The sequence below is a fragment of the Canis aureus genome, chromosome 23, assembly GCF_053574225.1.
Source record: "Canis aureus isolate CA01 chromosome 23, VMU_Caureus_v.1.0, whole genome shotgun sequence".
Lineage (NCBI taxonomy): Eukaryota > Metazoa > Chordata > Mammalia > Carnivora > Canidae > Canis > Canis aureus.
In genome coordinates, this window is record NC_135633.1 from 50151101 (window position 1) to 50167395 (window position 16295).

Sequence of the window (16295 nt, forward strand, 5' to 3'; positions counted from 1 at the left end):
AAATATTCAAACACATTTTTGCATTGGTATGAAGTCCATGGCTTTTCTGTGGTGCCACATTACCTTACATATGGCTACTGAATTAAGTCTCTTGTGGCTCGGTTCTTGCACAGAGGTCCCGGTTGAAATAGGAAGCTGGGTACTTACTAAAGCATCTTATTTCATTAAACTATGATATGATTGGTGTTAGTACCACAAATATTTTAAGCTTTTCCTTCCACTAAAAATAAGGAATGAGTACTAGAATTAAAAAAAAAAAATGTATCTTCCTTCTCTGCCCATGCTCTATTATGATTATCCTGATATTTATTTTTTAAGTTTTTATTTAAATTCCAGTTAGTTAACGTACAGTGTAATATTAGTTTCAGATGTACGATATAGTGATTTAACACTTTCAGGATGCCTGGGTGGCTCAGCAGTTAAGCATCTGCCTTTGGCTCAGGGCATGATCCTGGAGTCCCAGGATCGAGTCCCACATCAGGCCTGCTTCTCCTTCCGCCTCTCTCTGTGTCTTTCATGAATAAATAAATAAAATCTTAAACACACACACACACACACACACACACACACACACACACACACTTCCATGATGACCCAGTGGTCATCAGAGTAAGTGGACTTCTTAATTCCTATCACCTATTTTACCCGTCCCTCCAACCCCAATAACCATCAGTTTGTTCTCTGTAGTTTAAAGTCTTTTTCTTGATTTATCTCTCTCTCTCTTTTTCTCCTTTGCTCATTTGTTTTGTTTCTTAAATTCCACATATGAGTGTAATCATATGCTATTTGTCTCTCTCTGACTTATTTTTCTTAGCATAATACTCTCTAGCTCCATCCATGTCATTGCAAATAGCAATAGTTCATTCTTTTTAATGTGGCTGAGTAATATTCCATTGCCTGTGTGTGTGTGTGTGTGTGTGTGTGTGTGTGTGTGTGCGTGTGTGTATGTGTATAAAACATTGGACTATCTGAAAGGAAAGCCTCCCCAAAGAGTTTCCATTAACTTGAGCCACAGTCAACAGCCAAATGGAACAACCAACTTTCAACACCATAGAAGGCTGATCATATCCTGTCTTTAACCAAATTCATTATTTAGACTGCCCCCATGTATATGCTGGTCACTAAAACTGTAGAGATAGAACTTGCCCCTGTTATCCCCGACCCCACTGTCATAGGCCAGTTTTATAAATATATGTCATGTTTTTGAGTGTATTTATTTATTTGACTCTAAAGAACTCTGCTAGTTTGAATGTGTCTTTGTTCTATATGCAGAGCTGTGCAATCTAGGGGCAATCCTAACTCCTCTGGGGCTGGGGCTGGGTTTCAGGGGGAGCAGATATATATATACACAGACACTACTTCTACTTTATCCATTCTTCAGTCATTTGAACCCCAATTGAGCAGTTTCCATAATTTGGCTATTGTAGATGCTACTGCTATAAACATCCAGGTACATGTATCCCTTTGAATTAGTGGTTTCATATTCTTTGGGTAAATACTTAATAGTGTAATTGCTGAATTATAGGTTAGTTCTATTTTTAACCTCTTAAATAACCTCTATACTGTTTTCCAGAGTGGCTACACCAGTTTGCATTCCCACCAACAGTGCAAGAGAGTTCCCCTTTCTCCACATCCTCACCAGCTCCTGTTGTTTCTTGTGTTTTTGATTCCAGCCATTATTACAGGTGTGAGGTGATATCTCATTGTAGTTTTGGCTTGATATCCCCTGATGATGAATGATATTGAGTGTCTTTTCCTGCATCAGTTGGTCAGCTGTATATCTTTGGAAAAATGTGTATTCATGTCTTCTGCCCATTTTTTAGCTGGATTGTTTGGTTTTGGGGTGCTGAGTTTTATAAGTTCTTTATATATTTTGGATACTAACCTTTTATCAGATATGTCATTTATAAATAACTTCTCGCATTCCATAGGATGTCTTTTAGTTTTGTTGATTGTTTCCTTCACTGTGCAGAAGCTCTTTATCTTGCTGAAATTCCAATGATTTATTTTTGCTTTTGTTTCCCTTGCCTCTCGAGACATATCTAGAAAAATATTGCTAACGTCAATGTCAGAGAAATTACTACCTGTGTTCTCCTCCAGAATTTTATTGGTTTCCTGTCTCACACCATAGGTCTGCAAACCATTTTGAATTTATTTTTTTGTGTAGTTTAAAAACATGGTTGAGTTTCATTCTTTTGCGTGTTGTTGTCAAGTTTTCCCAGTGTCATTTGTTGAGGAGACTGTCTTTTCCCCATTGGATATTCTTTCCTGCTTTGTCAAAGATTAATTGACCATAGAGTTGTGGGTCCATTGTGATGCCTCCAGCTTTGGTTTTATTTTCAAAATTGCTTTGGCTACTTGGGATCTTTTATGGTTCCATACAAATTTTAGGATTGTTTGTTCTACTTGTGTGAAAAAATGCTGTTAGTATTTTTTAAAGATATTTATTTATTTATTTATGACATGAAGAGAAAGAGAGAGAGAGAGAGCGCGCTCAAGCAGGGAGGAAGGGCAGAGGGAGAAACAGACGGCCTGCTGAGCAGGGAGCCTGATACAGGACTCAATCCCAGGACCCTGGGTTCATGACCTGAGCCAAAAGCACACACTTCACTAACTGAGCCACCCAGATGTCCTACTGTTGATATTTTTATAGGGATTGCTTTAAATGTGTAGATACACATTTTAACAATATGTGTTCTTACAATCCATGAGTGTAGGATGTTTTTCATTTCTTTGTGTCCTCTTCAATTTCTTTCATAAGTATTTCCTAGGTTTCATAGTACAGATCTTTCAACTCTTTGGTTAGGTTTATTCTTAGGCATCTTATGGTTTTTGGTGTAGTTGTAAATGGGATTGATCCCTTGATTTCTTTCTGCTGCTTCATTATTGGTGTATAGAAATGCAATAGGTTTCTGTACATGAGTTTGTATCCTGTGACTTTACTGAATTCATGTATCAGTTCTAGCAGTTTTTGGTAGACTCTTTGAGGTTTTCTGCATAGAGCATCATATCATCTGAAAATACTGAAAGCTTAACTTCTTCCTTGTTAATTTGGATGCCTTTTATATCTTTCTGTTATCTGATTGCTGGGGCTAGGACTTCCAGTATGATGCTAAATAACAGTGGTGAGAGTGGATATTCCTCTCTTGTTCTCGATCATAGAGGAAAAGCTCACAGTTTGTCCCCATGGAGGATGATATTAGCTGTGAATTTTTCACCATTGACCTTTATTTTGTTGAGGAATATTCCCTTTAAACTTACTTTGTTGAGGGTTTTAATCATGAGTGGATGTTGTACTTTGTCAAATGCTTTCTCTGCATCTATTGAGAGGGTCATATAGTTCTTATCCTTTCTTGATTAATGTGGAATATCATATTGATGAACTTGCGAATATTGAACCACCTTTACAACTCACAAATAAGTCTCACTTTATCATGGCAAATTATTTTTTAACGTACTGTTGGATTTGGTTTGATAGTATTTTATTGAAGATATTTATTGAATTCCATTTAAGTAATTTGTGTGCAGCCACACATTTCTTCAGGGGATCCCTAGAAATCAGACTCTCTTATTTTTATCTTTTACAGTAAATTCTTAAATCACATTAAAATTGGCAGATCTCCCATGACAGACAGGACAGAGATCCATCATTCAAGGAAAACTAGGAAAGGTTTCATAGAGTTTGGGAGAAGTACTATGGTAACACAAGGATGGCTGCAACAATCTCACATGACAGTGCCAATGTGTTGGAGCAGGTAGGAACAAATGGTGCTGCAGGGACAGTTGGCCTAAGACCACTGATGTTTCCTAAGAGGAATTTTCTAATATGCTTGGTAAGCAGATCACTTGTAACAGATGTAAATGGAGTAGGGTACCACTTCTGCAAGTTCCTGGGCAGGGTCTACAAATCTCATGTGATAAAAGGTTACTGAATTATGATTTTGCAAAGACAATCCCATGACCAAGATCCAGGGAAATTTTACCACCAGTGAAATTCTTAGGCCAAAAATAAATAGTTACACATACAAAAACTACACATTGTGAATTAAAATGGTGTCATATTAGGGTTTATGAAAGAGCCAGACCAGAAAAGATTTTCAAACATAATATCCTCATCCTTCTCTTCAAACAAAAATTAGGATGTTCCATCACCTCTCCAGCTGCCTTGCATTTCTCCAAGTCCTTCTCAGAGTTTTTCTTGAAAATCTTCTCCAGAGCACTGGGTGGCTCAGTGGTTGAGCATCTGCGTTTGGTTCAGGTTGTGATCCCAGGGCCTGGGATTGAGTCCCGCATCAGGCTCCCCAGAGGAAGCCTGCTTCTCCCTCTGCCTATGTCTCTGCCTCTCTTCTACTGTGTCTTTCATGAATGAATAAATAGAATCTTAAAAAAAGAAAGAAAATCTTTTCATTCTCCTGTATTTTCTTTAACCAATAGAACTCTTCTCACCCTTTCTCATCCAGCTCTGTGATGATATAAACAAGAATATGCTGAATCTCAGGAATGATGGCATATTCCACGTTACACAGCTATTGGTTATCTTAATAGGTTCATCCAAAGTAACAAAGGAAGTCTGAAGGGAAGCTAGTTCCACCAGGAATTCCACTGCTTTAACATAATTCCTGTTTAATTTATCCAATTGTTCCCCACTTCTGGCTAACCCAGTCAGTTCATAACTATCAGTTCTTTCATGGTAATGTTCAAACACTGGGAAAGTAACACCTGCTATATTATCTTTCTTAGCTAGAATCCTCACTGGAGCTTTATTTACATTTTGGGTAACTGTGGTGTTGAAGTTTCCTGCTGTGAACTTGGCCTCAGTAAGTGAAAAGGCAGCTTTTCTCATCATTTCACCCATCAGCATTCTAGTCTTGATTATCTTCTTTAGGATCTGTTGAAATTGAAGAGCTAAGGAATCAGATTTTTTCTTGAGGAGGCTTCAACCTGTCTGTACTCCTTTTAATAGGCTTTCATGATGGTTTCATGCACGAGGGAAAAATTTTAATTTGGTCTTTGACCTAACATTCAGCCCGGGAAATGTGGCTGCAACCATCTCCAGCCACAGGGTCCTCCTCTATGCTGTCAGCTGGTTGTCAAGATTATAGTATTTTTATTTTAGCTATTATAGTTCCTCCTAATCCTATGATTTTGGAAAATATCACTGAGTCTATTACCAGAATTATTAATTAACCAAGAAAGTAAAACAGGTTTAGAAGGGAAAAAGTATTATAGAGCCCACACTTGTGGAAAATGTAATCCATGTTAAACAAAGAAGTCTGAACAAGTGGTGTGTTAATAATAATATATATAATATTATTAATAATTCCTTCTATATCCAGGAACTTAAACTAGTTATAGTTTAAGGTGGTAGGGCACTGACTGACCAAAGAATAGCCACTTTAGAAAACTGGTAAACTTTTGGACAAATAAGTAAATCAGAAAAGGGAAAATATGGAAAAGGAATTAAATAAGGGATAACCAATATATTTTTCCCATTCAAATTTTTTATGTCCAAAGCATATGCACACCATCTATCTCTGAATATCTAACATTTGTAGCTAACATGTATATTAGGCTCATAATGATAACAATTAATTTTTGTCTTTCAAAGATTTTATTTACTTATCCATGAGAGACACAGAGAGAGAGAGAGAGAGAGAGAGAGGCAGAGACACAGGCAGAGGGAGGAGCAGGCTCCATGCCGGGAGCCTGATGTGGGACTCGATCCCAGGACTCCAGGATGATGCCCTGGGCTGAAGGCAGGCGCTAAACCGCTGAGCCACCCAGGGATCCCCAATTAATTATTTTAATGATATTAATTTTTAAAAGGCATATTCATTTCTTAAAATGTGTTCTTTGATTCTTCAAAACTCCCTGTTACTCAAACTGGACTTTAAAAAAATATATTTTATTTCTTTATTCATGAGAGACACAGAGAGAGGCAGAGACATAGGCAGAGGGAGAAGCAGGCTTCATGCAGAGATCCTGATGTGGGTCTCGATCCTGGGACTCCAGGACCACGCCCTGGGCCAAAGCGGTGTCCACGCCGCTGAACCACCCAGGTGTCCCAAAACTGGACCTTATCATAACATCTAGTTCACAAGTAGACTTTGATGATAATTTGAAGAGATTAACTACTCTAAGGCTAATATTATATAAATATATACAAATATGTTTATGAAACTCAAAAACCACCTTGATTATTGCAGAAAATCTCTTAAAGAATTAAAAAGACCATAAATTTTAAGTACTTCTTATACCATTTATATTAGTATAAATCATACCAACATTCCTATTTTTTCAAAGAAATCCACTAAAAAATGTCTAGCCAGAAGTTTCATGCTACATGAATGCACGCAAATAGAAATTTGAAGATTTATTACAGTGATTATATGTCAACAGAGATAAATATGTATTACATGATTAGGATTATTTTTTTCTCAAACAGGTGAGCCATAGAGACAAGCCTCCAGAGCAGAAAATAAACCATTTCAATGCCTTTTGATAGACAATATCCACTATTTCTATATGGTGCAAGAGAATGTGACAAACTACCTTCATTAAAGATTTGCATGAAGGATTAATGAGCATTAGTTAAGCCATAGAAGCACAACGAAGGCTTATGAAAAATTACATTGAGCATAAGAGGTTTAGTGGGAAAGAATCTTATAATAGTTTATCTTACTTGAAGATTCTCTACTGTACCTATATGATAAATGTAACTCAAAAACAACCAAAGTTCCACATTTAACATGCAAAATTTTGGCAAATCACAACTCTAGAGCGGGTTTTGTCCTCTGTGATTTGCCTACTAGAAAGGGAGTAAATTATAAAACTCATATTTGTTTCTGTTAGTATTTATCCTGCAATAAGTCTTCAAATTTGCACCATAAAATTTGCATAGCATGAAGTTAAAAGAAGTAAAGATATCTTAAAAATTCTCCATCAATAAAAAGTATTGAGTGTTTTGAATACCTATGAATTTTCTTTTGCTTTCAATACATAGACTAAATTAAAATTTATTTTAGTTGTATACAAATGACAAATAACTTTTGGATAGAAGATAACATTTCACTATTCAACACAGAAAAATGAGAAAACTTTTTAAATTTTTTTTAAAATCAAGGTTGCCATTTTTCTCCCTTTGGACTGTTACCCAAGATTAATGCTCTCTGCTCATCAGGCACTGCCATCTTGTGGACTCCTGTTAATTCTAGAAAATTCTGGTTAATATAAAAACCATAATGTATGGGACTTTGGGGAGGCTAAATATTTGGAAGATTCTGTAAATCCTAATGTTAGATGAGATCAGGAATAAATACCCATATTTGTAATCATGTAATGATATTGCTTTTACCCCATGGACATCTGCCTTTAAGGCACATTCTGATGCTATTTTATAGCAGATTTCTTTATTTTTTAAATAAATTTATTTTTTATTGGTGTTCAATTTACCAACATACAGAATAACACCCAGTGCTCATCCCGTCAAGTGCCCCCCTCAGTGCCTGTCACCCATTCACCCCCACCCCCTGCCCTCCTCCCCTTCCACCACCCCTAGTTCGTTTCCCAGAGTTAGCAGTCTTTACGTTCTGTCTCCCTTTCTGATATTTCCCACACATTTCTTCTCCCTTCCCTTCTATTCCCTTTCACTATTATTTATATTCCCCAAATGAATGAGAACATATAATGTTTGTCCTTCTCCGATTGACTTATTTCACTCAGCATAATCCCCTCCAGTTCCATCCACGTTGAAGCAAATGGTGAGTATTTGTCATTTCTAATGGCTGAGTAATATTCCATTGTATACATAAACCACATCTTCTTTATCCATTCATCTTTCGATGGACACCGAGACTCCTTCCACAGTTTGGCTATTGGGGCCATTGCTGCTATAAACATTGGGGTGCAGCAGATTTCTATGCTAGCAAGACACATCCCTACCATTTCACATAGTTAAGACTTCTGTTGCTCTCTGACAGTTTAATCAGATTGTGACTAAATGATTAATAGAAATATCCAGAAACCTGCTTTTATCTGGTGAGTGGAATTTAGACACTGCTCTGATTAGTTATTACAAAGCATCAAAGTTTCAGTTGGAAAAATCAGGCCCCATATCATATATAACTCAACCTAATACGTACCTGAAACCCCTATTAATGAGGTTTTCTTTTTTTCAAATAAAACTTTCTACTCAATAAGAATTTTTGGCCAAGTTTTGATTTCTGTACCTTAGTTTCCCCATCATAAGTTGAGTTACCTATCCTCATAAGGATTACATAAATTAACATATACATAGAACACACAGTGCCTGCTACATAGTAAGTGCTATACAAGCTATGCTTGTAGGTGTAGATGCTATAGGTGCCAACCCAGATCTCCTCTACCTGGTTCATGTGCCTATCTGTCAGCTGCCACATCTCCAGAGAATTTCCTTTATCTATGTAATTGTGCTCCTTGCCCTCCTGGCACCTCATCTGTCCCAGCTAGCAGCCAATGCCCAACTGATGTGGGAGAGGAGGATACAAAAGGCTGAATCTCTTTACCTTCCACTGCCACACTCACAAATTCTGCAGTTAAATGTGTGTTCCAGAGTGACAAGTGGGATTAATGTGAAACTAATCTCTGGCAGGAACCACATCCTTGCTTATCTTCTTTTTTTCCCCCCTTCTTACTGCTTCCTGCCTTTAAATCCCTTCTCCTGGGAACACCTCATCAATAAATCATATTCAAAGAATGTCCTTCTGAGATTCCTTTTCTACAAAACTGACCTTCACTATTGTTTCTATTACTATTAAGCGATCTAAGGTTCTGATTTAATGATAAATGAATTTAAATTACCTTGGTTATGCCTCATAACCAAGGATGGCTCATGAAGTCTTCCTGTAATTCTCCATGCATGTCTTTTCTTTAAGGTAAACCTTTCATACTTTTGATAAGCGCATCAAGGTGATCTTCCCTAACAAAATTCTAGAGTATGTATATCTTGTTGATTAAGAGCTGTGATCACTGGGCTTTGACAATGAATTGTGGGAAGTCCAGAGTAAGTGCTTTTTAATGCAAAGTTCCAAGCCTAAGGTGAACTCCTGCCACTCACTAGCACAGTGATGAGTAAATGCTGGTCCCTGACCTGATGGAGTTTACAATTCAATAAAAATAATTTAAAAACCCCTTAGCAAAGCAAGAGATTTTGGTTGCCTTTTGAAAAGAGTTAGCAATGACCTTTATATGTAGACAGTGGGCTCTTGGGATTTAAAAACAAAAAGTCCTCTCTTGCGGGAAGCATTCCACACAGAAAGTAAAAATAGCTTACTATCACTAAGGTGGTATAATCACTTGAACTCTATGACTTGGAATTCACTTATTCAGATTCATGTGAGTCATGGATCATGAGAATACCAGTTTACTACTGTTTCTATTGTAAATATTCTTTTATTTATCTTTTATTTTGCTAAAGGTGTTTTGAGTCATATGCATATAAAATTTTATTTTGTCTTGGTGATATAATTTTGAAGTAGAACTCTGCTGCTTCTGACTCTAAGATTACAAACTAATGAAAATACATGTCTCAAAAACTTTTCCTGAGAAAAGAGGAATTAGTACTTTGTTTTGTTCAAGCAAGATAATTGAAATTTAAAGTAATAACACAGCCTATCTTTGTATGGAAGCAATTTCATTTTTTAAGCATGACAAATGTTCTCTCTTATATTCTTGACAACACTTTTAAAACATCTTGATTCCAAAGGCACTAACCAAGTGTCAGTTAGATAGCTTTATTCTATTGTTGTTATCAGGATCCCTGCCTCTGGCTATGTTTTAAAGGTGCAACTCTTAACACTTGTAGAAATTAAATCAAAAGGTACAAGGTTAAAGGTGAATCTGCATTCTTTCACATCCTGTATTAAACTAGGTCATGTATACTGACCTAACAGCTATTCTTACTGAGTAGTTATGTTGAATACTCTCATATAATCCTCAGTACAACATATAATACAAATTTCGCTATCCCGTTTTATGGATACTGAAACTGAGGTTCAGAAAGATTACACTGTAATAATTTAAGCAGTATGATATAATGATAAGAAATAGGCTTGGAGTGAGTCAGACAAATTTGAATTTTCCCACTGATATATAATTAGCTGTAGTTTTCTACTGTTTTCTTTACCTGTTTGAGCTTCAGAATTCTTTTAATGAAGATGATTATAACAACAATAATAACCAACTGAATCTAGTTCTGTAGAACTAACCTTTCTTGTGCTAACTCATTTAACCTACAATCTCCTCCATTTTACAGATGAGAAGACTAAGACTTTAGTAAAATTAAATCAGCAGATCACACAGGCATCTCTGAAACTCTGATCTTTGTGATGGCAAAGCCCATGGTCTTATTCACTCATAATTCTGCCTTCTAACAGGAGGTGGGGGTAGGGTGATGGGATTGGAAAACTGTATAAAGTATGTGACTTATAATAAAATCTCAAGTTATTCCTTTCCTGGTCCCACTATATATCTCCATACTATCCTAAGTAGTGTTTTGCATATAATAATTCATCACTACTTAATTGTTGACACTTCCAGTTATCTTTTTTTTTTTTTAATTAATTTATTTATTCATGAGCGATAGAGAGAGAGGGAGAGACACAGGCAGAGGGAGAAGCAGGCTCCATGCAGGGAGGCTGATGTGGGACTCGATCCTGGGTCCCCAGGATCACACCCTGGGCTGCAGGCAGCGCTAAACTGCTGTGCCACCGGGGCTGCCCACTTCCAGTTATCTTGATCTCAGTCCTCATCCTAGATCTAGCAGCCAAAATAATTTTTTATATATGATCCATTTAATAACTTCAGCTGCTGAATCAGCTTCCTCAACAAAGTGTCAGTGAACATGTTCAAGCACAGGAAATATGACTGACTATCATGGAAGCTTTTACCTGATAGAAAGTTGGGCCACCTCAAAATTTAATGCAGCTTCAACTTTTGTCCCATTTACCTGGCAGAATAAATCATATAAACACTTCATAGTTACTTTGCTAACATGACCCTTTCTCTTTTGTTCACAGAGAGTACATTCCAGACTGTTAAAACTGCCTACATTATTTTCCAGGGCCTGTATTTAGCCCTGCTTCAAACACCATTTTTGACTTATATTCTCAAGGCCAAATTGGTTTATATAAAAAAGTCCTAGAGGACGCCTGGGTGGCTCAGCAGTTGGGCGTCTGCCTTAGGCTCAGAGTATAACCCCAGAGTCCTGGGATTGAGTCCTGCATGAGGCTCCTTGTGAGAAGCCTGTTTCTCCCTCTGACTATGTCTCTGCCTCTTTCTCTCTCTGTCTCTCATGAATAAATTAAATAAAATCTTTAAAGATAAAAAGTCCTAGGAAGCTTTGTGACCTTTAAAATTGTAAAAAAAAAAAAAAAAATTAACTCTTGTTCCTAAAACTTAGAGACTTATAAAAATACGTAGATAGGTATTTTTTATCATGACCATTTATTCATCAAATGTTATTAATTTTTTTAAAGATTTTACTTATTTATTCATGAGAGACACACACAGAGAGAGGCAGAGACACAGGCAGAGGAAGAAGCAGGCATGTCAGGCATCCTGTTGGGTTCTAACAATATAATGGTGAAAAAAGGAGATTTAGTCTCTGCCCTGCTAAGAGTAATTCATGTGGCAAATAGTAATATTTTCTATCACAATGAAGGCATAAATCAGCAATGTAAAAAAGATATTTCCTATTAATTTCAAGTTGTATCCCTTTATGCTTAGTAGTAGTGGATAATTAATAGGACAATTCTCTACAATTTCCTTCATGCTGTCATTAATTCCAAAAGCCAAAATGTAGCAAGCTCTCTATAAACAAAATCATTGAGGTGCCAATTTTTAAAGCCATATTGTTTTTGCCAGTAACTTACAAAGTTCTCCTATCCAGATATCTTCACATCAATTAATTCATGAAAGAAAGAAAGAAAGAAAGAAAGAAAGAAAGAAAGAAAGAAAGAAGGAAGAGGAGTCATCATAGTGGATGATGGCATTGTAAAAACAAAAATAATTACAAGGCAATTAGTAAAATTGCGTATGACACATACTCTACTAAGAATTATCCAGTAAAAATTAATGGAAAAATACTTTAAACTATAAGTACAAAACAATTTTTAAAAACTAAAAATTATAATTTTGTAATAAGAATGAATTATAATTATAGTTCTTTGACAGATATAACATTAAATCTCACATTACAGGAATAACTACAAAAGTGTAAGATCGGGGATTTTGGTAAATAGAGCCCATCATTTGGAAAATTTTATCTTAAATCATAAAACTGAATGTATCATAAAAATGAAACTTCTGATTTTTAGGTTTTCCTTTTTATAGTTGACAAGGATAAAATAAATAGGCTCCCTAGGAGAGTTGCTTTATTTAATTGAGTCAGTAAACAACTCAGATGCTATGTCAGTTGTGTTCTTTCCAAATCCTTTGACCCAGAGCTTCTGATGTGTACATACATATTAGGAAGAAGAATGGTTATTTTCTAACTTGTAGTTATATAAAAGAATATTGAAATGAATCATGTGTGATTACACATTGAAACTGTTTTCAAGGACTTTCAGAGTCCAGTATGCAATTTCATTCCCCTTTCTCACACTTTTTTCATTAATGGCACTGCATCTATGACAAATGAGCATTGTTGCTCATATGGGTACTCCCATATGTTTTAATACTCTGTATATGTGGAAATATATCATTTAACTAATTGTCAGAAGAGTAAAGACAAGATAGTCTGTTTTGTGACACTTAATCAGTTACAACAATTGTGTTGAAACTCTGCAAATCATAAAGCCATGAAACCTGGACTTTCAATTAGGACGACAGATAAAGCCCACCTAGAAATTTTCCTAATACCAAAATTTTAAAACTGATAAATAAAATAAAGGCAATTTCAATATGCAGTTAAGCTCCCAAGAAAGAAGTGGAAATCTCCATGTGTCAAAAAGAAATAAGAACTAAAACAGAGGGCTAAAATCCTGGCTAAAATCTACAAATACCGGTAATCCTGAGGATATCTTGGAACCAAGGTGGATTCTTTGTGTCATGGACCCTAAAGTCTAGGAGCTTGAGGATAAACATTCATACTGGAATAGAAGACAAGTCTTTGGGTCTGCTTGACAGGAGAAATTAGAATAACATCTGCACCAAAGCAGGCCTGCAATTGGCTTTGACTTCAGTGAACTAGAATCACTCTCTGACTCAGGGAGAAAAAAAATCTTACATGAGAACCCAAACCCTCAAGCTGTCATAATACTTGAGTTTGTAGACCAAATATATACTGCCACATAGTATCAAAAATGCACTAGTTAAAATAACATAAAAGGCAAACCCAAGTAGATATATCTCAAATGCAACTTTTGGTAGAAGCATCCTTGAGGGAGACTCTCACAAGCTAGGATGCACAAGATATCTGAAAAACTAGTCATTGTTTATTAAAATATTGAATATTCACTGAAGAATTATATGAAGAACTTCTAAAACATTTTCAGTTGTCTTAAACATATCATTAAAGAGAACCTTTTTAAAAATGGGAAAATCACAATTGATCAAACTAGTATCAATATTCTGAAACGAACAATAATATTAAAATTTTAATAGTTAATAAATTGACTTGAATTAAAATTTTTAAGGGAAAAGCACAGTTTCTATGAAATTAAGTGGTATATGAAACTAAAAACTATGACACCAAATCCAACTATGTTTTACTAGTTTCCTGAATTTTGTAATCCTCAGGTTCTGATATCTTACTAGAAATATAATTAATGCTTATTTTTTAAGATAGTAAAGATAAGTTTGAAAGAGATATTAAATAAATGCAAATAGAGAATGAAACCTTATAGGAGAAAGTAAGTAGCCATATTAAAAGTTTTAACCTAGTTCAATATTTCCATTTTTGGCACAGTGCGATAATTCAATCCAAATTCAGATTGTCAACTTTTCTATTATATAACATTTCTACTTAATCCTTCTTGGAATTATGAAATGCTTTGCTATGCAAAACTGAAAACTATTTTAAAAACTAAATAAACATGTTAAATGTCCACACTGCCCATTTATCTGTAATTTTGAGAAAATGTCAATTTTGTATACTTTCTTCCTTTTGTAAAAATATTTTATAAAACACTGGCTCAATAAGCCCTATAAGTATAACAGAAATAGTATTTCAAGGAATGATAGTTTTAAATTTTTCACTGCTTTCTTTTCCCCCAAATTTCAAGTAATATAAGCCAAAAATTGAGCTAACTCTAGTAAAATTTAATTTAAAACAAATTGCAAAATATCAGAATATGTGAGTTATGTGTGAACAACAAATGAAACTCTTATTATATGAATTAGAAGAATTCATATTGTTAATGTGAAAAGTCCTTGAATTTAGAGTCTAGTTGAGAAGTGCAAGGACAGAATGAAGTATTTCAAAAATACTCTGGATTTTCTTTGAATAAAGCCACATGGAAACCATTAATATTCTAAGTAAAATATCAACTGGACTAAAGACAATCAAGTGGTTAACTTTAGCTATTAAAAAAGAGTTTTTATTGTAAAACACTTGTTAAAATATCTGAAAGTTTTGATATTGTATATGTGTAGTATACATTAATGCATTATAACTTCAGAATTCTCAAGCATCTGTTACAACTGTATTGTATGCCTTAGAAGTAATAAATATTGGCTAAATCTTGCTTAGAATTAGCATCAAACATTATTGAAATTTTCTATGGAAAACAGACTAATATTTAAACACTGATAATTCCTTCAGTGTTATCTTAGATCCTCTTTTCTGTTTTCCTTATATTTAAGTTAAATACATAGAAAAAGCTCCTCACCTAATAATTTTTGAGGGAAGGAGATAATGGAAATGTTAATTTTCATATTTTATAAGTACTTATTATGTATTAAGTTTTTGGTTAAATTATCTTATTTGAAAACTTATGAGGAAAGTAATACTATTCCCATTTTTTAAAAATTTTTATTTATTTATGATAGTCACAGAGAGAGAGAGAGAGAGGTGCAGAGACACAGGCAGAGGGAGAAGCAGGCTCCATGCACCGGGAGCCCGATGTGGGATTCGATCCTGGGTCTCCAGGATCGCGCCCTGGGCCAAAGGCAGGCGCCAAACCGCTGCGCCACCCAGGGATCCCTACTATTCCCATTTTTTAATGAGAAAACTGAACCTCAAAGAGTTACTTGAATATTTGCTTAATTTAAACCATCTATAAACAGGGGTGTCTGGGTGGCTCATTCTTTTAGACATCTACCTTTGGTTCAGATCATGATCCCAGAACCCTGCGTCAGGCTCCTTGCTCAGCAGGGAGTCTGCTTCTCTATCTACCCTTCCACCTATTTATGCTGGCTTGCAAGCACACATGCTCTGTCCTCAAATAAATAAATAATCTTTAAACCATCTGTAAATAGCCAAGTCAGGACTTGGGCACATTGTCTCTGGAAGTTCTAATCAATTGAACTAAGTGAAGAAAATACACGGGAGGAGAGGAGAATTTAGAAATAGAAGAAATACCCGTTTATCAGTTGTTTGTACAGAATACACCTGCCTAAGATGTTTATGAAATGTTTCGGACTCTTCACAGAAGCTAGTCTATGACACCACCTATCTTAGCCATGTATTCACAAAAATTAATGATTTATCTTTACTGTACATTTTATACTGGTTCAGTTAAGATAAAAAATAGTAATAAATTAGGAAGGTATTCAGAGCTAATTGATCAATGTATAAATTTGAAATTAGTTCCACTGACTTCCAGTATGGATGGGTAAGCTTCAAGTCTCTGCTTGAGTATCCAGGAAGACTGACTAAATGCCAGACTTCCACTGGAAACTATATAGGGCCAGACCAATGAATTTACTTTTAACCACTCATGGTAGGTAGGTAGGAGAAAAGGCTCCTTGGAATCTGCTCTTTCAATGGTAACATATTTAATTCTAACAGTTATTGAGATTTGAATGCTACTGGCCCACATACAATGCCTCTAATTCCTCAATTGCAGTCTGATTTTGATCCCCACTCATTTATAGAAGTTGCCATTCAGTGATATCCCAAAAGCCAATCTTAAGTAACATTTTTCTCTATTTTATTGAGCCTTTTTTCCTTGTTTGATATTATTTAATCTTGTGGATTAAATGGCTAAATCTTGTGGTTAAGCCATTGGCACCTATAACACTGCATTTTCTTTATTCCTTTTGAATCTTTTCAGCAGTTTCTTCTTTCTTACCTTTATTTAGATGTTTGTGCTTCC

The 16295-nt window shown here is 35.4% G+C and overlaps 1 protein-coding gene and 1 pseudogene across 4 annotated transcripts in view; one reads left to right on the forward strand and one right to left on the reverse strand.

Annotated features, from left to right (window-relative positions):
• The window catches only part of CNTN5 (contactin 5), a 1290695-nt gene that overhangs the window by 905440 nt on the left and 368960 nt on the right, over window positions 1-16295 (forward strand). The window lies entirely within an intron of this gene.
• On the reverse strand, window positions 4046-8474 carry LOC144295551 (V-type proton ATPase subunit D pseudogene; annotated as a pseudogene).